At 37.2% G+C, this 23060-nt stretch overlaps 1 protein-coding gene across 4 annotated transcripts in view; it reads left to right on the top strand.

Annotated features, from left to right (window-relative positions):
- LOC136041197 (CCAAT/enhancer-binding protein gamma-like) overlaps positions 1–23060 on the top strand; it is a 238193-nt gene that overhangs the window by 15790 nt on the left and 199343 nt on the right. The window contains exon 1 of one of the 4 annotated variants that reach the window (XM_065725765.1): positions 13673–13696. The exons of the other annotated variants lie outside the window; for them this stretch is intronic. The gene's annotated coding sequence lies outside the window, so the exon portion shown is untranslated. Of the gene's footprint in view, positions 1–13672; positions 13697–23060 lie in introns of those variants that run through there. 4 annotated transcript variants of the gene reach the window in all.

Below are 23060 nucleotides of genomic sequence, written 5' to 3'. Positions count from 1 at the left end.
GCAAATTAGGACCATATTTTTGCCTTGGCATTCGAAATCAGAAACGAACAGAAATTATTTCGTATATAAAAGGGGCTGTTTCCTCCTCGGTGCCCTGCTCTTTGCGCTAAAGTGTTTTGTTTTAAAAAATAGAGTTGTGAGAAAGAGTCAAACTTTAGTGTAAAGAGCGGGGCATTGAGGAGGGGACAGCCCCTTCTGTATATAGAATAATATCTGTTCGTTTTAAGTTTTAATGTCGCTCTTTCAATTAAAAAACTTGTTTGTTTGTTTAATTTCTGAGCGTTTTTGAATTATTACAGGTTTTGATTTTGGCTCAACGTACATGAATAATTAAAATGAAATTTGCATATAAATTTTACTTTTTTGGTTTACATGGCTTTCTCACAGTTTTAATCGCAAGGTTTTGAGAAAAAAGGGATTGGAGAGGGGGCCTTGTTGCCCTCCAATTTTTATGGTTACTTAAAAAGTCCCCTAGAACTTTTAATTTTATTTTGAGAACGTTTTTTATTAATAATAAATATATGTAACTTACAAATTAACTTACGCAATAAACTTCTATGTTTGTCTATTTTTATTACGTATGAGGGGGTTCGCTTCCTCGTCAATACCTCGCTCTTTACACTGAAATTCGAATTTTGTTCGAATTCTTTATGAATCACCCCTGAATCACAAAGGCCGTTTAATTAGAATCAATGACTGAAATTATAAAAAAATACTTTAGTGTAAAGAGCGAGGTATTGAGGAGGGGACAAACCCCCTCATATGCATAATAATTTCTCTTCGTTTTAAGTTTTAATGTTACTCCTTACTTTCGGTTGGAAAAACTAGTTTTTTTATTTAATTTCTCCCTGTTTCTTTTAAATGATGCTGGAGAATCCAGAACCCCCTTCATAAAAATTCTCTTCCCCCATGATAAATTCCTCAAAGGAAAGATCCTATGACGTAACCCCCTCCCCACAACCAGAAAAAATCTCTAAAAATGTATGTATACTTCCCAATAACAAATACTATATGTAAACAATGGGCAAAGCTCATAACTTGTAGCCCTTCCCCCGGTGACTTTGGGGGGTTAAGACTTCCTCAAAGACATAGTTATTAGATTTTTTGACTATGCTGAACAAAATGGCAATCTTGAAATTTTGATCCGATGATTTTAGGAAAAAATGAGCGTGGGAGGGGACCTAGTTGCCCTCCAATTTTTTGGTCTCTTAAAAAGGGCACTGCAACTTTTAATTTCCGTTTTAAAGATCCCTTTTACAACATTCTTGGATCGATACAATCACCCCTGCAAAAAACATATAAACAAATAAACACGCAACCGTGATCTTTTTTCTGGCAAGAAATACAAAATTACACATTATTGCAGATAGTAACTCGAAACTTCTACAGTAGGGTTCTCTGATACGCTGAGTCTGATGGTGAGATTTTCATTAAGATTTTATGAATTTTAGGGGGCGTTTCCCCTTTTGTCGAAAATAAGACAATTTTTTTCAGGCTGGTAACTTTTGAGGGGTAAGACTAAATTAAATGAAACATATATATATTTAAAATCAGCGTAAAATTTTGATTCATTTGATGAATATATTGGTGTTAAAATTCCTTTTTTTGGAGTTTCGGCTACTATTGAGCCGGCTCGCGTTCGTTACCACGAAATGTTTGAAAAAATTCCATCAATAACTTGATTGCAGCGGTTCAAAATTTTTCAGGTGTCATGTTTGTCAGGCTCAAAGTTTATGGACCTTTTCATAGGAGGGAGAAAATAAAAAAAAAATGTGGGTTTTGGATGCCAGTTGTATGAATTCCTATTTATTTTTTTTTTACAAAGACCTTGACATTTCTTAGTAAATTATCAAAAATATAATTTATCTTCTTTATCAGTGCCCCCTTTCCCCTGAAAAAAAAAACACACTGTGTCCGCGGGTGATAGGTTGAAGTCCTTGAAAAAATTATGGCCCCGAAATAATAGATTATTTCCCATTGACTAGTTGGCTGAGTACGACGAAACTATATAAAAAAATAAATAATTTTTTTGTTTACTCAGAACCATAACTTTCCAATCGTCATTCAATTAATGGCTGGGTACAACTTCAAGGCTATTATTCTCCTGTGCCTAAGTTACTAGTACTTATGTTTATAGTACGTGATCCGAGTGAAAAAACTGAAATATTTTTGGGTCTCAGATTATTACTATTTAAATATCCAAAGTGCGTCTTCAATATTGATCCGTTAATTAGATTCCTTAGCGCTAATTACCCACTTCATATTCAGCGCATAGACCGTCATTTCCGATTCAGGATTCCTTTCATGTATGCGTCTTGATACTTTTAATATTCAAAAGGCAGTATTTGTTGTTTCCCGTTGATAGTTAAACAGGACTAGACTAGAAAATGACTTAGAATCTGGTCATCTGTGAATACTTAATGTTTTCTTTTCCTTGTGCCGAAACTGAAAATTAGCATCAACAGAACAAATGTGCCAGCTCTCCGCTAAGATTAAAATCAAACAAAAGCTGATGTTTTACTACGTATTTGGCTGGACCTGTCCTTCGGTACAGATGTACTTTTAAAATATGCTGACCATTTTTACAGCTTCTTTGATTAAATAAGCAGTAAGGTTTAAATTCCCCGTGAGACATGCGATTTTACGACAAGCCTACAACTTTAACTTAAACCAAAAGTAAAAGTTTTTTTTATGACTTCTTTAATGGTAATCATCTAGTCAACATTTATCTAGTTTTTCCCCTTTGAACTGTATTTGTTGAACTTCCTTTTAAAAGAACTATTACATAGGTTTTCAGGGATAATCTTTGGTGGAATGGCTGATAATCCCTGATGGGAATGGTGATAACCATTCGAAGATGATGCACAGGCTCTTACAAATATGCTCTTCAACTAGTCAGTGGAGAATGTCTCCTTATATATATATATATATATATATATATATATATATATATATATATATATATATATATATATATATATATATATATATATATATATATATCAAAACCAAGAAAGGTTCGTGGAATGCTTCACAAACATATCTGTCCCACAGCGTCCTAAGCCTAAACCGAAACCTTTGTAACTTTCTTTTCATTGCAGTCCAACTTTTTGAATACAATTTAATTTTACACAGACTACTTACGTATTCTATTGTTCTTCTCTCTTCAATGGGATATGTGTATAAGGTGTATTCTGGCTTCAAGAAAATAGGATATGGTAGTCGCCTAAAACATTTGTTTTGGGGAGTCTATAGTATTCTAATGCTAAGGTCTTTGATGGGAAAACACCGATGTTGGTAAAAACCATGGGAAAAAAATAATACTGGAAACCTACTGGCATGAAGGCATGAAATCAACATCGTTATCCAGCAATCCTGAATCTTCGAAGTCTAAGGTTACACCCCCCCCCCCAATTGACACCCCCGGAAAGAAATTTTGGAGAGGATTCAAAATTCGAAAACAGTGTCACAATTGTCACATTTTATGAACAATATAGCGGGAATCGTAAAAATTGTCAGTTTGTGAAGGCCTAGTGGTTCAAAGCCCCTTTTCCCTACGTAATTGCACTTTGTAGATGAAACTTTAAATTAATACTTAAGCGATGAAACTTAAATAATAATTTTAAGGTTTTGTTTAGAATAATGTATGTGTTCATTCATTTATTTACTCGATAAGAAAAACCAGAAATTCCACATTTTGCAGATAACGCCTTTAGGTATATCGTGCAAGATGAATTCTATTGCATAGTTGTTTTTTTTTATTCAATATTTCGTTGAGTTTCGGTTTCTATTGATAAGGGTTGCACTTTACTCAGTCTTTTATTAGGAGCTATCTAACCCAAGGATCTCTTAAATGTGAAAGAGGGCTACTCCTCCCTCCTTCGACTCCGTTTTTTTATTCCAGTTAAACATTCGCAAAACAGCACTTAGAGAATGACTAAAAAAGAACGCGTCCTTTGAATATTCTTTAAAAGGATGGGGATTATAGTTTCAAAATTGTTATAAAGTCATCATTTTCACAGTTTTAAAGTAACCTCCCCACACAAAAAGAAATTTATGGGGGTGTTCTCCATGAATTCCAGCATGGGGGTGACGCTGTCCGAAAAAAGAAAACATTAATGATTGAATATAAATAGGAAATGATAAATACCATCATTTAAACTTGTTGATAAGAAAGATTCTGGTAGCACTTCCCCTGCCTATTTTCCTCTGTAATCGTAGATATGTGAATGTATACTTTTATGCTACATTGAAAAAATGTCACGATGGGAGGGGTGCTATTACCTCCCACCACCATATTAAAGGTGTGGATCAAGAACATTCTCGAGGACCAAGAGAGATTAATAGGGATTAGGGATTAATTTCTACTTCTCCCATCTTCCCAAAATTTCATTGTATATTTATCTGGAAACTTAATAAGAGTTAAAAATTTTGGAAATTAAAATACAGTTTTGAAGGTATCCGCCCCCAGCCTACACAATGATTCAGAGCCTCTTCTTCATAACAGCTGGTACGTATTTTACACATCACTATATATATTTTTATGACACATGAAGCAAATTAGTCTAGGTAAATGAACCTTAAACAAAATGTCAGTCTTAACCTTAATTTCCTAACCTATTCTAGCACCCTGAACTTGCAAAACCTCTAAAAGTTCATTCATTTTGCTCACGCTTCTATCTAGGATGTTTAAATTATCAGCATAGTCTATGTCCACGAGAGGTTTTCTCCCCATTTGATTCCGTGGTCTCACAATGCCTTTCCTGTGTTCCTTGGGACAAAGTCCATCCAAATGATCCATATAAAGGGGGATGTAACATAACCCTGATTATTTCCTGATTTAGTGCAAAGCCAGCTGCTAACCTCATTTTCTACCTTCACCGCAACAGTGTTATTCTCGTACATAGCACCGATCACTTTAATGTATATATCTAGTATACTATACAAGGATATGACCTTTGCTAAAGCTCTTTTATCAACAAAATCGAACGCTTGCTCATAATCTATAAAACTGAAGACCTAAGGTGTTTGACCACTCAGGCACTTCTCAATTATTTACTTACGATTGAAAATTAGGTCGACACATCCTCTGCCTTTTCTAAAACCGCACTGTTGTTCTTTAAGACTTCGTATACGGCATCTCTCTGTCTAAAAAGTGTCATATTACTAAGTAATTTGCTACCTACAGAGACCAGACTAATGCTTCGATAATTACCAAACTCACTCTTATCATCTTTCTTAGACATAGGTTTAATTAAGGCTTTCTCAAAATTCTTACGTACCTCCCCTTTTTCAAAAACTATATTCGTAATCGCCAGTAACTTAATTCTAACCTCAGAGCCGCAATATTTAAGAGACTCATGTACCACACTATCAGCACCTGGGGCCTTATTACTTTGTAATCCTTTTAGTACTGTTGTTAATTCTTCCTCACAAAACAAATCTTTCTTCACATCCGAGGTATCACAAACTTTTTCGTTTTCTCTGTATCTTTTCCAGCTACTCTATCATGGTTTAGCACACTCTCAAAATGTTCTGCTCATCTCTTTCTTTCCTTGTCACTAATTGTTGCCCCGTTCGTATCTTTAAGCGGGAAAAGTCCAGATGGACTACTCCCGCTCATTTTATTAACGTGCCGGTACAGCATTTTATTATTATACCGTCTAGCTGCAGCTTCCAGATCTCTGCAATTTTATTTATGGCCTCCACTACAAACCTCATTGGCTCATATTTTAATGCTCTCTCCACTGTCTTTACATTACTTTTGTTTTCATATGATCTATCACTCAGATAATTCTTTTACAAGTTCCTTTTCTTCTCTATTAAACTTAAAGCCTTTTCACTAATATTCCTAATTATAGTCTGGACTTACTCCCTAAGGCACCATCAGTAACTCTCAAAATAGATGTGTTATCTCTCAAGATATCTTTATTTAACTATAGGTTCGTGGAGAGCTAGACAATTTTGGCATTGAAATATGTTCTTTTAGGAATACGCCCTTCTACTTAATGCCCACTGCCTTTCTTTCGAAATAGCTGATGCAAAATTATATATTACTGGACATAATCAAACAGTTCCTTGTAGTGAACTCAAATTAAGGAGCGATTTGACCCAATAGTAACCGAAACCCTAAAAAACGGAATTTCTGTAACAATTTATACATCAAAAGAATTGGCTTTGTGTGTTTTCTCATAAAATTCATTAAGTTTAATGTTAACCATCAAAAGCTAAGAGCCTGATAAAATTGGCCTGGTTTTAGAAAAAAAAGGGAAAACACATCCAAAAAGTCAAGTGATCTTAATGCAAATCCTACCATCAGATTCAACGTTTCAAAGAACCTGACTCTACATATTTAAAACTCCTATCTACAAAAACGTGGAATTTTGTAATTTTTGCCAGAAAAAAGATCACAAATATATGCTTATTTTTCCCATATTAATTTTTTCTGTGATGAAGGGGACAAAGGTTTTTTCATATCTGGAAGTAACGCAGCGAATGGGGGACAAAACTGGGATGGGCTCAGAAACAGCTCGAGGCTGTCGTAATCTGGATGGGGAGTGACGTCTGGGGGAAATACTTGTCGTCCGAGGGTTCGTTATTGCATTGTTTGAAAAACTGAGGCACAACAACAACCCCCTTCGCTTAAGGGTTTCCAAACTAGCTTTTTGTAGGAGCAGAGAGTATGGCACCTTGCCTTCTTTGAAAATTATTCGCAAGGCTCTTTTTCGGATTGACTCAATTTTGTCTGATTCTTGACCAGAGATGCCAGGGTGCCAAACTAGACAAGCATATTCAAGATACGGGCGGACAAAAGACGTGTAGAACCTTAAGGAGTGAGAAGGGGGGACGCTATATTTATTTAGGACCTTAAGGAGGGTGATAGGCGCATTAGCTTTATGGATGATGTCTTTAACGTGGATATTCCACTTTAAATTTGAAGAAATTGTGACTCCAAGTAATTTAACCGAGGACACATAAATTTTAGGAGGGATAGGATAAACAAAACATGGCTAGGATTTGAGGAAACAAATCGGCATTATCATGGACTTAGAGGGGTTTACTGTCATGTCTAAGTCCAAAACCTCACTTCCAATTTCATTGTGGATACACATAGGGTCGCTTATTAAATTTCTGAAGCAACTTTACACATTCGTTAGGTCATCAAAAAATTTTCAAGGGTCAGGGACTTCCTTCGTGAGGCTGTTGATCATGACTGAAAAAAGAGGGGGTCTAGGAGAGTTCCTTGGGGCATGCCATTGTAGATAGGGAGAGGATTTCAGTAATGGTTCTGGTATTTAACCACCTACGATTTATTTGTTAAAAAGGGGGCAACCAATTTTACCAGTAAGGGATCGACATTGAACTCGCTTACTAGTTTCTCAATTAAAATACTGTGGTTAACAAGGTCAAAGGCTTTCTGAATGTCAATGGAAATTAAGTTTAGCCAGGATATAGGCTTTTCGAGGATTTTCCCGATGTGGTTAATAAGAGAAACGAGGTAGTGGGAAGTAGAAGTGGATTCTAGGTTACCGAATTGCTTCAGGTCAGTAAGAGGTAGGATTTTTTCCTTTAGCAAATCTGCAAGTAATCCTTCATGCAATTTTGAAAAAAATAGGAGTAAGAGTAATAGGTCGAACGCCTTCAAAGCCAGGCTTTCCGTTGTATCTTTCCAATAGTGTTGCCACTAGTACCTTTTTCATAGTTCAAATATTTGTCATTGTCAACATTCAATGCTACGACAACTTTATCATGAACACACAATTTCTTCAAATATTTCTGCTTCACTTTTTTAAAATAAGATGTAACTGTTTATTCTTCCAATGTACAGATAATGCTTTTCGAAAAAATATGATAACCTAAGTACTGTCGGTGACTAACCACAGAGTATGACGGGAGAGGGGCAGCCGCAAATTTTTTTTTATTACTAATGATTACGTAATGATGTTTTCGAAGGTGTATGCGTTGCGCAGGTGATTTCTCTATCCGGTAATTTCATGAGACATTCCTGAAGATCACTGTACTCTTGATATAGTTGATAAGATTTTGAAAATATCAGGCATGATTTTACTATCATTTCATATTCCTAAAGATATCGTGAAAATTCATATTTTGATGAAATTATGGGATATTTTGAATAATGAATTTCCTTTTTTATTCTTTTTATTTTTATGTGTTTTAGTGTTTTTGTTTTTTTTTCATCAGGGAGTCGGGTTATCAGATCAGAGAGGTAGAGAACCAGTTTTGGTTTAAAAATAGATTCAAAATTCTCTTGTAAAGTTAGAATATCTCGCCCAGCATTTTAATAAACATTTATAGGTTATTATTATTAGTTGGTAGGGGTGGGGTAGGGTGGGTGGGGGGTTAAGAGATGTGTATTATTGTTGATGATTAGCCAAACAAATGTCATGCGCTCGCGCAGAGGACACGGTTGTCCGTGTTTTGTTTGTTTTTGGTAATTGATTGTAAATAAAATGAATTGAATTGAAAATTGAAAAAATCAAAAAAAATTATTTATATATTTATTTTAACATTTTATTCTTCGAGAGGCTTTTTATGCTTCGAGACGTTTTTATTTTTCGTGGCGTTTTTTATCTTTGAGATTTTCTTTATTTCGAGAAGTTTTTTCTTTGTGACGTTTTTTTAAACTTCGAGACATTATTTTTTCTTTGTGACGATTTTTCTTCCGAGATGTTGTTTTTAACTTCGAGCCATTTTATTTCAGCTTCGAGACGTTCTTTTTTCGACATGTTTTTTTTACTTAGAAACGTTTTTGTTTCTTTGTAAAGTTTTTGTCTTAACTTTGGGACGTTTTTTGCTCTTCGAGACGTTTTTGCAATGTTTTTAACTTCCAGATGTTGTTTTTTCTTTGTGACGTTTTTCTTCACGACGCTGTTTTTTAACATCCAGATGTTGTTTTTTAACTTCGAGTCGTTTTTTCTTTTTGACGCTTGTTTTAACTTTTCGACATTTGTTGTTTTGACTTTGAGATGTTTTTTCTTCGCGACCTTTTTTAAAATGTAGGCGAGGAGCTATTTTACACTGTAATGTTTTTTTCTTCGAGACGCTGTTCCCCCATTGTAAAAGTTCTCCTGGCAATTTCAACCCCGGAAACTTCCGTCTCCACGGAAAACCTTCCCTGTAGAAAATTCCTCAAGCAGAAAATCCACCCCTTCCCCTCAGAAAATGTCTGTATACTGCTCAATAGGAAATACTATCCATAAGCAACGGACAAATTCCATAACTTATAGCCATTTCCTCAGGGGCTCTGGGGGGTCATGTTATCCCCAAAGCCAAAGTTATCTCATCGGTCAACAATATTTAACAAAATAGATGTCTCAAATTTTTGAGAGGACAACTTTGAGGAAAAAACACGTGATGGGGGAGGATACTTGTCCTTTACTCTTTTTAGTCATTTGGAAAGGGCACTAGAACCTTTCAATTTCCGTTTGAATGATCCCTCTCCCGATACTCGAGAATTATTGGTTCCATACGATCAACCCTGTGAAAAAATAAAATGACAAACAAATGAAAGCGCACCCGTGATCTTTCTTCTTGCAAATAATACAAAATTCCATATTATTGTGGATGGGGGCTTGAAACCTCTGGTTCGTTTAATATGATGGTACGATTTTCATTCAGATTTGTTGACTTTTTCAGGGTGTTTCTTCCCCTTTTCGAAAATTAGGCAAATTTTCTCTGGCTCGTAGCTTTTGGTGGGTACCACTAAACTTGATTAATCTTTTATATTTTAAATCATCATAAAAACCGAATTCTTTTTGTGTATCTATTAATATCAAAATTCAGTTTTTTAGAGTTTTGGGTACAACTTAGCCGATTTGCTCCTCACTTACAGTCCGTTACCATGAACTGTTCGATTTTTTAGTTTTTGGTCATATGGGGAAGTACTATACTAAAGTAAGTTGGTAATGGAGTAGATGGGAATAGCCCTCATAATGGCTCTATACGAAAAATCCGAATGCTGTGTTAAAACAACAGAAGGAAGGACAAGATACTTTCGTGTCTTTTCCGGTGTTAAACAAGGCTGTGCCTTGTCACCTTTCCTGTTTGCGCTAGCCATTGAGCATCTGCTCCGTAACACTGGCACCAGAAGCATACAATTAAACGTAGAACACCAAATTAATGATCTAGACTTTGCCGACGATATCACGCTTATTGAGTCCTGTAAACAAAGACTGCAAGAATTTCTAGAAGATGTATATGACAGAGGCCGACTTATGGGACTAAGAATCAACGCTGATAAAACAAAAAGTATGGCAGTAGCCGATTCACCTTTACACCTGAGATGCGATAACCAGGACATTGAGCAGGTTCTAGAATTTAAATATCTTGGGAGCACAGTGTAAAATACGGGATCAACTGAAAAAGATACATCATGCCGTATTGGGCAGGCCTCCGGCACATTCAACAGACTGAAACCGATATGGAGGTCGCAGAATTTCTCCCTCCGACTCAAGCTTCGTCTATTCAATAGGAACGTCATCCCCGTCCTGTTATATGCTTCCAAAACCTGGCATCTGAATAACACGCAAGAAAGGCAAATTCTAGCTTTCGAGAATACATGTCTCCGGAGAATACTAAACATCCATTGGTCACAAAAAATCTCTAATGAGAAGGTGAGACGGATGACCGGACAACCCATAGTGACAGATGTCATTAGGACACGTCGGTGGAAATACTTGGGGCATGTACTTCGTATGGACGATTCCCGGATCCCGAAAGCGACGTTCCTGAGGCAACCAGAAGGAAGAAGAAGAAGAGACAGGCCGCGCAATACACTGCGGCGCACCTATCAGACGGACTTGCGAAACATAAATGCTTCCCTTCAACCGGCGTGGGAAGATGTCCTTGCTGCGGCGCACATGAGGGATAACTGGCGGCTTCTCGTTGATGCCCTGGGCGCCTCTGGAGGCACAGGAGGATCTAAGGTCTAAGGTAAGTGATCTTTTCAAGCCAAATATAAAGTATTAGCAAAAAGAGCAAAAAAGCAAAATATTAGGTCTAACTAATTTTGTCAATGACTATTGATATCTGAATAAAAACCATATAAAATAATACAACCATAAACTAAGTGATAAAAAACAACAATAAAGGATTCTTGGCATTGTCACTCAAAGGAAGGAAGATTTTAAAGAATGGTGGACCGATGCTGTTCCGGTGCTGTTTTTTTGTCTAGGAATTAACGTATTGAACCGATGTTCTTAGAAAGTTGGGGAAAGGAACAAAAGTTAAAAGTTTTAACGCTCTTTTTAAAAAGCCAAAAAGATTGCACCCCATGGAAGTTCTGTTTTCAGTCATATTGTGGCATAGAAACAAGTGGCATAGAAACAAGCCAATCGGTTTAAAATTGTCGAAAAACTTCACATTGAGCTTCCAGCTTCAGAGACAGTAATGCTCCGTGGTGGCCCATTTGTTCCTAAAAGGTCAGGTAGTTCGTACAGAATAAATGGTGAACAAGAACATTTATTTTAAAGCCTCATTTAACTAAGTTGATTTCACTTGATGTTTGATAGAAATGTGTACAGTGACCTATAAGTATGCATCAGCTATTATGGAGGAGGGCCGCTGAGTTATTGTTCAGGCGGGTGTAGAAGGGATGTGCCTGATGCCTAAAGAAAAAATGTATTTTTCTGCCCAAATTTTTTAACTTTCCACAAGTCTTCTGATTACTATAGAAGAAAGTCTGAGTGAAGGAAGGGGGTAGAAATAAATCTCTAATCATCCTTCATTTGGACACAGCCTGAAAACAGGAGCTGTGTGTGATAGCTCCCCTGCTATTGCAGAACAAATGTTTTCACTGTAGTTTAAAATACTATATTCATATGCTTGCCGGTCCAAAGAGAATTGGTCGATTTAAAATTATCTAAGAAGTTTATAATGAGGTTTCCAACTTCAGAGACGGTAATGATGTACGGTGGCGCATTTGTTCCTGAAGAGTCATGTAGTCCAAACAAGATAAACGGTTAATATAAACATTTATTTTAAAGCTTCAGCTTCATTAAACTAAATTGAGTTACTTGATATTTAATAAAATTATGCACCGTGATGTATAGTTGCTCATTAAAAATTATAGAGGAGGGTCGGTCGGTCATTGTGCAGGTTTAAAGATATGCCTGATACTTCAAAAAGTTTGGTTTTATACCCATATTTTCTGACTCCTCGTGAGCCTTCAGATTGTAGAAGAGGGTCTGATGGGAGGTATAAATTGACTTTTAATCTCCCTGCAATTGGATTGATTCTAAATATAGGTGCTACAGGTTTATGGCCCTTTTCTTGTTGTAGAATAGGATTTGCTTTGCAGAATAAAAGATTAAATCCATATGCTTATTGGTACAAAAGCTGGAGGGAGGGAGGAATCTTGAGTGTCTTTAGGGACTTTCGCAGGAGGAGGTTAGCAAGTGTTACCAAGAACTTTGCTTTACGAGATGTTTAAACTAAAAGTTTGAGTTTAAGTTTACTTTATATTTTCGACAGCTCGTGCCAACGAATCGTAAGTAAGGAGTGGCTCCTGATAATAGTTGCCTAACTATAAAATAGTAAGTTTTCATAGCAATATTTACATTACCAGAATTGACTTTATATAAAATTGACCAAATATGTAAAATTCATACTGCTTAAAATTACCCAAAAGAGCTACGAATCTGAGGAAATTTGCCCCATTTACGGAAAGGGAGAACACTCCCAAAAAAAGCAAGTCATTTGAACGAAAACTACACCATCAAATTCAAAGTATAGAAAACTTGAAGTGGCCAAACTTTAGGCCCTGTTTAAAATAATTTGATTTTTGTTTAAGGACGATCGTGGATTCGTGTTTGTTCGTTGACTTGTCATTATTTTTCGATTGTCCTCTAGTATCTAATCGACGGTCCTAGAATATCTGGATAAGGCTCTGTATAAAGAACATCAAAAGTGTCATCGTCTTTTTAAGAGGCAAAAAAGATAATGCCACAGTGAAGTGGCCTTTTCAGCCCTTTTACGACAAAAACGACAATAGTGGAACAAAGCGTGCTAAAAGGCATTAACTGAAAGTTTCAAGATTGATCGCCATTCGATTTAAAATTTAAAAACGTACATATTATGCTTTCCAGTTTCAGAGACAGTAATGTTATAAAGTGGCCGATTATCCTGAAGATGCCCAGAGTCAATACAAAATAAAAGGTTACCGTAGATATCTATTTTAAAGCTTGATGAAACTGAGTTTATTCATGGGGGGCTGATAAAATTAGGTCCAGTGGTTAATATATGCGCATAAACCATTATGAAGGAGGGCGTTTGGATCTTCGTGTAGGTGGGGGAGTGTTATTGAAACCTCAAAAAGTATTGCTTATGCCAAACTCCCTAACTTACTGAGCCTTCAAATAACTATAGAAGGAGGTTTGGGACATCCTCTTGTTTCTCTGGCTCTAATCCCTCTTGACTCCCGGAAATGTTCTTGGGTTACGTCTGTAACATCGGAACTTTGTTTTTAATGTGGGTACTGGGGGATGATATCGCCCACTTATGGCAGAAACTCTTCTTCTATTTAACCTGAAAAATTACATTCACACAGGTCCACTAGCACATAGCTGAAGAGGTGGAGGGTGTGGTGGTCAGCAGTGACACCAGAAAATTTCTTGAGGTTCGGGAGGGGAACGGATGCAAAAGTGCTGCTATGAGACTCTATCCCTAGATTTGAACGGTAATATACTTATTTTTCTACCTCCATACAATATTTAACGGCTTCTTCTTTCTCGGAGTACCGCCCTCCTACTGGCGTTCATGTGAAAGTCCCTATAAAAAGATTTGGTCAAAGAAGTTGCCTTGAAAACCGTCAAAATGATGAATCTATAATGAATTATGTAATTTTCACATCCTTTCCCTCCTAATAAATATTTCTGTGGGTACATTTTTTTCAGGGATGATTATCATTTACGAAGTATTGTTTTACGAATATTAATCTTGAATATAAAATACGGGTGTTTAAGGAAGGAGTGCCGACCTTCCTACACATTTAGGAGAGCATTAGTTCAAACAACAGGCAGTAACAAACTTAGTAAACAGCGACCTTTGTCAATAGAAACCGTAACTCTGAAAAGGAAGTATTGATTACAATCTATGCAACAACGCAATCGTTCATGCTGATTTTTAATATATAAAAGGTATTAATTTTTAATTTTTAGTTAAAATTTAGTAGCACATTTTAAATTTGCATAATTCTAGAAATAGGAACGAAACTCCCCCAAAAAGGTTGCGACCCAGATGGAAATTTTGCAATGAAAACCGTTATGTAACTCATATTCTGTTTTGTTCTTTTTAGTCGTTTTTCTCCTTATGAAATATAGGAATATGAACAGAATTTACAAAGAAAATAGACTGAAAATAGAAATTACTTACGCTTGCGCGTTGTAATTGATGGCGAGCTAAACTAAAAGCACATGACGTTTTGTTGAAAATTCTGATTCCTCAGTTCTGTGAAAATAAATTTAGATTTAAATCAAGTGATACATGGCCGGCCACTTAAGTAGGGGGCGGCCTTATGGACCTTTTTTCTTTCAATATCAATTTGCAACGTTTTCAGGAAAGGAAAGCTTCAAAGAAAAGTGAACACCCATATTAAAATTGAAGTCGGGCTGAAATAATGTTCGTTGAAATTTCAATCTTTAAAGGAACATAAAGTACTATGTATTAATAAATGAAACCCGAAATAAACACTAGTTAACATAAATAATCACATCAAACAGAAGATAACAGATAACCTCCTTCTATAGATAGATAAATAGATCCTAAAACAAGCAAAAATTAAAATGAATAATCAGGCTAAACTTCAACGAACAGAAATTATCAGGAATTAGTATAGGGGGCACTGCCCCCTAATTGTTCTAAAGGCTTTACTTGCGGATTACTGAAAACAAATCATTGCTTTAAAAAAATTCTTTCTCAATTGTAACGTTGAAAATAAAAAAAATGTCGATTATAAGGAATTAGTATCATTGTGTTTTGAACAATTAGTTTACTTTCATTAGTTCTTTCCAGTCACTTTGGTTATTATAGGGATTCTATTTTTAGTTTTTGTTCATGTATTTTGATAAATAAAAACCACGCATTCAAAATGCATAAAGTTCTGAGTAAGGCGCAAATGGCACTTAATCCGTTTAGAAGGTGTGAGAGGGAGGAGGAGTAGCACAACTCTTTTTGTAGACCTTGGTTATCCTCGTGTATCTTCAATTCCAGGTCGACAACATCCTGTCAACCATCAGTCGCTTTAAGATGACCATCGATTCCTCAAAGAATTAGCCATCTCGACAGTGACAATATGTCCGAAAGTTGATTTCAGAGTTTTTGTGTTCATTTATTTATCAATACATTAGTCAACAATATATAATCAGAAAATGAATAAAAAGCACATTCTCCTCCCCCACCGAAAGGCTCCATGGCCAGGGAAACAGGGAAGAGAGGAAACATAGATTGGGTCCACGATTTCACCTATCCTATTAGTCCTTTAACTTCCGATAACAACAACCACTCGAACGACGTTTAGATACGTCTGATGATTGCCGACTCTAGTTATAAAGCCTTGATGCCTATCTGGAGGAACAAGTATTTGTAGACACTAATGGAAACAAAACTCATCGACACACTGATTATCCCAATAGCCATATAGGCCTGTGAGTCATGGACCCTCGAAATAGACAATCAATATTGCCTTGCTACATTTGAAACGAAATCACTCCGCCCAATTGCTTGCACTAATCACCTGGATTGAGTTTCCAATATTAGGTTGTTTGGAATCATCAGGATCAAACACGCCATACTTGATAAAGTAAGCCTACAACAACTTAGGCAGCTTGGCCTAATACAACGTAGGGAAAATTTTTCACCCCCCCCCAAAGAGATAACTTCTCCCACCTGTTGTAGCTTTTCTGCCTGGCCAAAGAGAAGCTTGTATAGACGCCAAATTAATAACATAGTAATAAAGAGGCCCCAACAACCTTCGAGGACGGGTGAGACCTAGTTAAAGTAGATTATGATTAGCCATGTGATGTTATCTTTGTTATGTTGTTGATTTTAAAACGAATAAAAATATATTAATGAAAGATATAGTCTTGAGTAAAATGCAAATGAAGCCATCCTGGCCTAACGCTATCCCGGCCCCCATCTCGTAGACGTGCTTTAATCAGCTAATTTATTCAAGAATAAAAAACAGTATTTGGTGGTCGCGTGCAATGTTTTCATCCCAGGGGTCTTCCCTAAAGAGATGGGATGATCTCTCTCTTTCCACTTGTATCTCTGAGGCAGCTGTTTTCTTGTCTCCTTCACTACACCTGTGTGTGTGAGTGAGTGTTTGTATGCTTTTGTGTATGTCTTTCTGTGTTTTTGTGCCTGACTCTGTGTGTTTGTATTTTTTTATTTCTCTCTATCTTTGCCTGTTTGTCTGAGCGGATGTTTGCTTGTCTTCGTGCCCGTCTTTGTTTGTTTATGTGTCTGACTCTGTGTGTTTGTAGGTCTTTGTCTCTCTCTCTCTCTCTCTCTCTCTCTCTCTCTCTCTCTCTCTCTCTCTCTCTCTCTCTCTCTCTCTCTCTCTTCTCTCTCTCTCTCTCTCTCTCTCTATCTCTCTCTCTCTCTCTGTCTCTCTCTCTCTCTCTGTTCCTATGTGCCTTTGCGGCTGTTTGCTTGTCTCTCTCTCTCTGTGCCTGTATGTACGATTTCTTTAACTCTGTGTGTTTATATGTTTTTTTTTTCTCTCTCTCTCTCTCTCTCTCTCTCTGTTCCTATGTGCCTTTGCGGCTGTTTGCTTGTCTCTCTCTCTCTGTGCCTTTATGTACGCGTTCTTTAACTCTGTGTTTATATGTTGTTTTTTTTTCTCTCTCTCTCTCTCTCTCTCTCTCTCTCTCTCTCTGTGCCTCTGCGTCTGAGCAGCTGTTTGCATGTCTCTTTCTCTCTGCCTGTGTGTTTGAGTGGATGTTTGATGTCTGATTGTCCCTGTGTCTGTCTTTGTTTTTTGTGTGTCTAAATCAGCGTGTGTTTGTCCCTTTCACTCTCTAGGCCTGTTTTTCTGAGCGGGTGTTTGTTTTTTCTCTTTTTGTGTCTTTTGTGTGTTTGTATCTGTTTTTAATCTCTCTCTCTCTCTATGTGCCTGTTTATCTGGCGAATATTTGCTTGTCCCTAAATCTTTCTTTCCCTGTTTGTGTTTCTGAGTCTGTGGGTTTGTAAGTGTTTTTTTTTCTCTCTCTCTGTTCCTATGTGTCTGAGCGGCTGTTTGCTTGTCTCTCTCAAGTGTTGTGCATATGTGTCTGAGCTAGTGGTTCCATGTCTCTTTGTCTATCTTTGTATGTTTGTGTGTCTGAATCTTTGTGTTTGTATCTGTTTCTCTCTCTCTCTCTCTGTGCCTGTGTGTCGAATTTCTGTGTTTGTATACGTATTTGTCTCTCTCTCTTTCTGTGTGCCTGTGTGTCCGAGTGGTATGCTTGCTTATCTCCGTTTCTGTCTTCGTTGGTCTGATTCTGTGTGTTTGTGTGTGTTTCTGTGACTCTCTCTGTCTCTGTATGTCTTTGTGTCTGAGTGGCTATTTGCTTTTTTCTCTCTCTCTCTCAATCTTTCTCTCCATCTCTCTCTCTCTTTCTCCCTCTTTGTGTGTTTGTGTGCCTGACTCTGTGTGTTTGCATATGTTTTGTCTCTCGCTCTATCTGTGCATTTATGTCTGAGCGGGTTTTTGCTTGTGTATTTGGATTTTTTGTATAAAATCCAGCTCATCTCTCTCAGACTTAGTTAAAAGCTCTTTTAGCCTATCTCAGTGTCTACCATACCCCCTATAGGCACACTAATAGTATCTATGTCTCTGAAAATTCCTTTTCTTACATCTCTGATTTTTTTTTTATAAACATTCCAAATGTTCGACTTGCTAGCGTCTCTAAAAACAATGGAAACACAATAAAGTGATGCATAAAATAGTTTTTATTGAAATGACGACATGTAGAATTTCGTCATAAAAAATGAGTGCTTTGATTCCATTCCATCAAATGCTTCATTATGTTTTCTCATGGCATGGTACTTATTTAACTTTGGGGTCATACACGAGTTTTAACGTGGTCTCAGCTACAACAAAATAACACATTTCGTCATTGGCATTATTGGGCTCATTGACTATATCTGTTGGTATATCGTCAATGGTAGCAATAATGTTAACATACGCTTTACTTTTTCATCTGTTCATCTTTTTACTCTGTTTTTGCATTGTCTGCGAATGCCATTTTATTTTGGTTTCGATTTCACTGTTTGATTCCGAATTACTTTTACATAGTTTGCCGTTTGGCACATAGACATGATATGCATTTTTGCGTTACTGTAGCAGTAGGACTTTCTTTTCCCCTTTGCTGTCGTACGAATGTTAATACCAGAAAGATGGTGATAGGATCTGTCGACGGGTAACGCGTTACCAGAACCACTAGTAAGAAGTTGACCCTATTGTCAACTTCATTAGCAAGAAGTTGACCCTCATCTTTAACTATTAGTTTCAGGCTTGTATTATCTTTGAGCACTGGAAATGTTACACTCGCACTTCCAACATCATAAAACTTTTTTTGATGCACCAAAGTAATTTAATTGCTCACTGTCATGACAACACGCGCATACTTTTCCAACAAGATCTCCATTAGTTATTTTCTCATAGGTCAAACATTTGTCTTTGTCAGCATTCAACGCATCGATAAGTTTACCATGGGCACATACTTTATTTGAATATTTCTTCTCCACTCTCTTTTTAAAAAATGATGGAATTGTTTATCATTCCAATTTGTAAAAAATACTGATTGAAATCATACAGGTAGTGCTGATGAACATCCATTTGGGCATCTGCATAAAAAAATCCGAAAAACTATGTTCACCTGTCTAAAAAATTCCGGGTCGAAAAAACTATACGTTCAAAAAATTACAAGTCCAAAAACGGGGGAGGGGGAATATGGGGCAGGTATTTAGGGCCCCTTGGTGGGACATGGATGATCATAAATTCTCTCTAAGAAATGCCATAGCAATTGATTCATTTTTTACATAAGTTCGCTGGTTTACTCTTCTCAAGCGTATGTCATTAGCAAAGAAAAGTATTAGACTTGTCGTTTTTGGTTGATTATAATTCGGTTCGTATTATAAAATTTGTCCGATTTACTTTATTCAAACGCTTGTCATAAGACTAGTTTCATTCAACCCTAATAAAAACTGTTTTCATATACGCCCTCTTGATTGATATCAAGGGGGCCTTTGATAACATTTCTCATGCATCCGCTCTGCTCACTTTAATCCATGCTGGATTGCCCCTAGCTGTCATACGAGTCCTTCGCTCTTGGTATTCTGGTTTAAAGATCCGTATCTGTCCGAGTTCGTCTTCATCTCAGTCCAAATTAATCCAAGTGGGTAGAGGAATTAGACAAGGAGGAATTATTTCTCCTTATATATTCAATTCTTGTTTAGCTACTGCCCTTAATTCTCTTTCCTGCTCTTTTGTTTCATTATCTCGAAATCTGTCTTACATTGCATATGCTGATGACATTATCCTTCTAAGCCGGTCCAAGTCTAGTCTTGTTTCTAATTTTAATATTTTAATTAATTGTTTAAAAGGTTTGGGCCTTTCTATCAGTTTTGAAAAATGTCAATTTTTTGTTGTAAATTGTTTAGAGAATAATGCCAGGGCGACTCTCGATTGCGGCAATGGTGTTATTTTTCAGTCGTCGCCAATAGTCACCTATTTGGGATTACCTTATGCTGCTTCGAAAAGAGATTTCAAACCAGTCCTGGTTCAGCATGTTCAGATGAAACTACGCAAGGCATTTGTTCTTTTAATTCGTTTTCGGGGTCTTTACCGTCGGGACGTCCTTGGTCGTATGTATAGCGCTGTTGCTCTGCCTCACGTATTGTTCCCGTCCCTCTTCTTCCGAAATTTCAGACCTTCTGATCTTTCGCCCATTAAAGTTGCTTATTTTAAATTTTAACTTGGTTTCCCCCTTTCTTTTAGTAACACTGAGATTGTTTTAAAGCTTAATGTGAAGGATCCTGTAGTCTGTATAAAGAAAAAATATAAAACATTTGAAGATAGGGCGAAAATTAGCCTTTTAGGCCACAATTTATTTCCGTTTTTTAGTAACAGTTTTGGCTCTTCATGATTTATAGGCTAATCTATTTTAGAAAGTGTTTAGAAAAGTGTATAAAGAAACACTTTGGAAGTGAAGGGAGATCTATAAAAGGATAAAAAAAAATAATAAGGTCTCAGATGCTAATGTCGTGGTAAGTGAGTTTATATAAATGTGGGGGTTTTGAAGTTGGAGTTAAATTTTTGAAGACATAGAAAAATTTAGAAGAACGATTTAGGAGAAGTACCTGGCGGTTTTAAGAAAATTTTATTAAACCCCTCTATTAGAAAGTTAATAAGAGTGAATGAGGTAATTACAGGCATTAGCTTGGTTTCTGTAGGAAGGAAATTGCTTAGTATGCTGATGCTTAGAGACGCTCTAGGTAAAGTTTTAAGAGAAGAAAAACCAGGTTTTAGGAAGGGAAGAGGATGGACTTTGTCCTAAGGAAAATGACAAAGGCTATTGGAAAATAAGGAATTGAATGGGGAAAAAATCTCCTAGACTTACATTATGCTGATATTTTGATGATCTTGGACAAAAATGTTAGCAAAATAAATGATTTTTTGGGTGTTTTGAAAGCTCAGGGTGCAAGAATTGACAGGAAAATTATTGTTGGAAGACTAACTCCTCAAGGCTAGAAATAGTGAAGCTGAATAGGTGATGTTGGAAAACGGGATGATCGATCAAGTGGATAGCTTCGCTTACCTAGGTATTATTGTTAGTAAACATGGTGGATGCAGGAAGATGTTAAAGGGTAGGATAGCGAAGGCCCAAGATATTTTTGCTTAGTTTGAAAAAAGTTCGGAAGAATAGGTAATTCTGCAAACCAAGTAAAGTGTATTGGAAACCGCAGTGACGACAGTAGTCAATTATGGTTCTGATGCGTGGGCGCTCCGATAGACAAGGGTGATTTATTAGCTCTTTTAAGAGGAATTGTCTACGGTTTATTTTGGGTCCCGTCTATCTAACCGTATTTAAAACGGTAAGCTGTGCAAAATAATCTGGACCTTCTTGGGAGGATGCTAAGAGGGATGCTCTAAGTAGATTGTGATGGAGGAGGAGCATGCGTAACCTTGTTGGTGTCAGGCGGCCTGGTGCTGCAGTGAGTTGTCAATAGTAGTAGGGGTAGTAGTTCCGAAAAGGAACATAGTGCAAAAAACACCTAAGTGGATCAGAAATAAGATATTTTTGGCTAGTATCCCCTTCTGCCTCCTCTTCAGGCCAAAACATGTGGTCCAATCCCCCTAAGGCTTTCTGAAAGGTCAAACTTCATACTCAAAGTTATTTCAGAGAGATTACAGATGGGTTATTCGCTAAGCTCCTACCACGAAGTGTGCTTAGATTTGCTTCGCTGCTAAGGTAAAACTGTCACCCAACAGTTTGCAAGGGGTAAAACTGTCAAACTTCATACTCAAAGCTATTTCAGAGAGATTACAGATGGGCTACTCGCTAAGTTCCTACCACGATGTGTGCTTGGATTTGCTTCGCTGCTTGGGTAAAACTGTCACCCAACAGTTTGCAAGGGGTAAAACTGTCAAACTTCATACTCAAACCTATTTCAGAGAGATTACAGATGGGCTATTCGCTAGGCTCTTACCAAGAAATGTGCTTGGATTTGCTTCGCTGCTTGGGTAAAACTATCACCCAACAGTTTGCAAGGGGTAAAACTGTCAAACTTCATACTCAAAGCTATTTCAGAGAGATTACAGATGGGCTATTCGCTAAGCTCCTACCACGAAATGTGCTTGGATTTGCTTCGCTGCTTGGGTAAAACTGTCACCCAAAAGTTTGCAAGGGGTAAAACTGTCAAACTTCATACTCAAAGCTATTTCAGAGAGATTACAGATGGGCTATTCGCTAAGCTCCTACCACGAAGTGTGCTTGGATTTGCTTCGCTGCTTGGGTAAAACTGTCACCCAACAGTTTGCAAGGGGTAAAACTGTCAACCTTATACTCAAAGCTATTTCAGAGAGATTACAGATGGGCTATTCGCTAAGCTCCTACCACGAAGTGTGCTTGGATTTGCTTCGCTGCTTGGGTAAAACTGTCACCCAACAGTTTGCAAGGGGTAAAACTGTCAAACTTCATACTCAAAGCTATTTCAGAGAGATTACAGATGGGCTATTCGCTAAGTTCCTACCACGAAGTGTGCTTGAATCTGCTTCGCTGCTTGGGTAAAACTGTCACCCAACAGTTTACGAGGGGTGAAACTGTCAAACTTCATGCTCAAAACTATTTCAGAGAGATTACAGATGGGCTATTCGCTAAGCTCCTACCACGAAGTGTGCTTGGATTTGCTTCGCTGCTTGGGTAAAACTGTCACCCAACAGTTTGCAAGGGGCAAAACTGTCAAACTTCATACTCAAAGCTATTTCAAAGAGATTACAGATGGGCTATTCGCTAAGCTCCTACCACGAAATGTGCTTGGATTTGCTTCGCTGCTTGGGTAAAACTGCCACCCAACAGTTTGCAAGGGGTAAAACTGTCAAACTTCAAACTCAAAGCTATTTCAGAGAGATTACAGATAGGCTATTCGCTAAGCTCCTCCCACGATATGTGCTTGGATTTGCTTCGCTGCTTGGGTAAAACTGTCACCCAACATTTTGCAAGGGGTAAAACTGTCAAACTTCATTCTCAAAGCTATTTCAGAGAGATTACAGATGGGCTATTCGCTAAGCTCCTACCACGAAATGTGCTTGGATTTGCTTCGCTGCTTGGGTAAAACTGTCACCCAACAGTTTGCAAGGGGTAAAACTGTCAAACTTCATACTCAAAGCTATTTCAGAGAGATTACAGATGGGCTATTCGCTAAGCTCCTACCACGAAATGTGCTTGGATTTGCTTCGCTGCTTGGGTAAAACTGTCACCCAACAGTTTGCAAGGGGTAAAACTGTTAAAGTTCATACTCAAAGCTATTTCAGAGAGATTACAGATGGGCTATTCGCT

This window comes from Artemia franciscana, unplaced genomic scaffold (genome assembly GCF_032884065.1).
Source record: "Artemia franciscana unplaced genomic scaffold, ASM3288406v1 PGA_scaffold_1179, whole genome shotgun sequence".
Classification (NCBI taxonomy): Eukaryota; Metazoa; Arthropoda; class Branchiopoda; order Anostraca; family Artemiidae; genus Artemia; species Artemia franciscana.
Note: the sequence above shows the minus strand (reverse complement) of the source record. Positions and strands in the feature narration are given on the sequence as shown.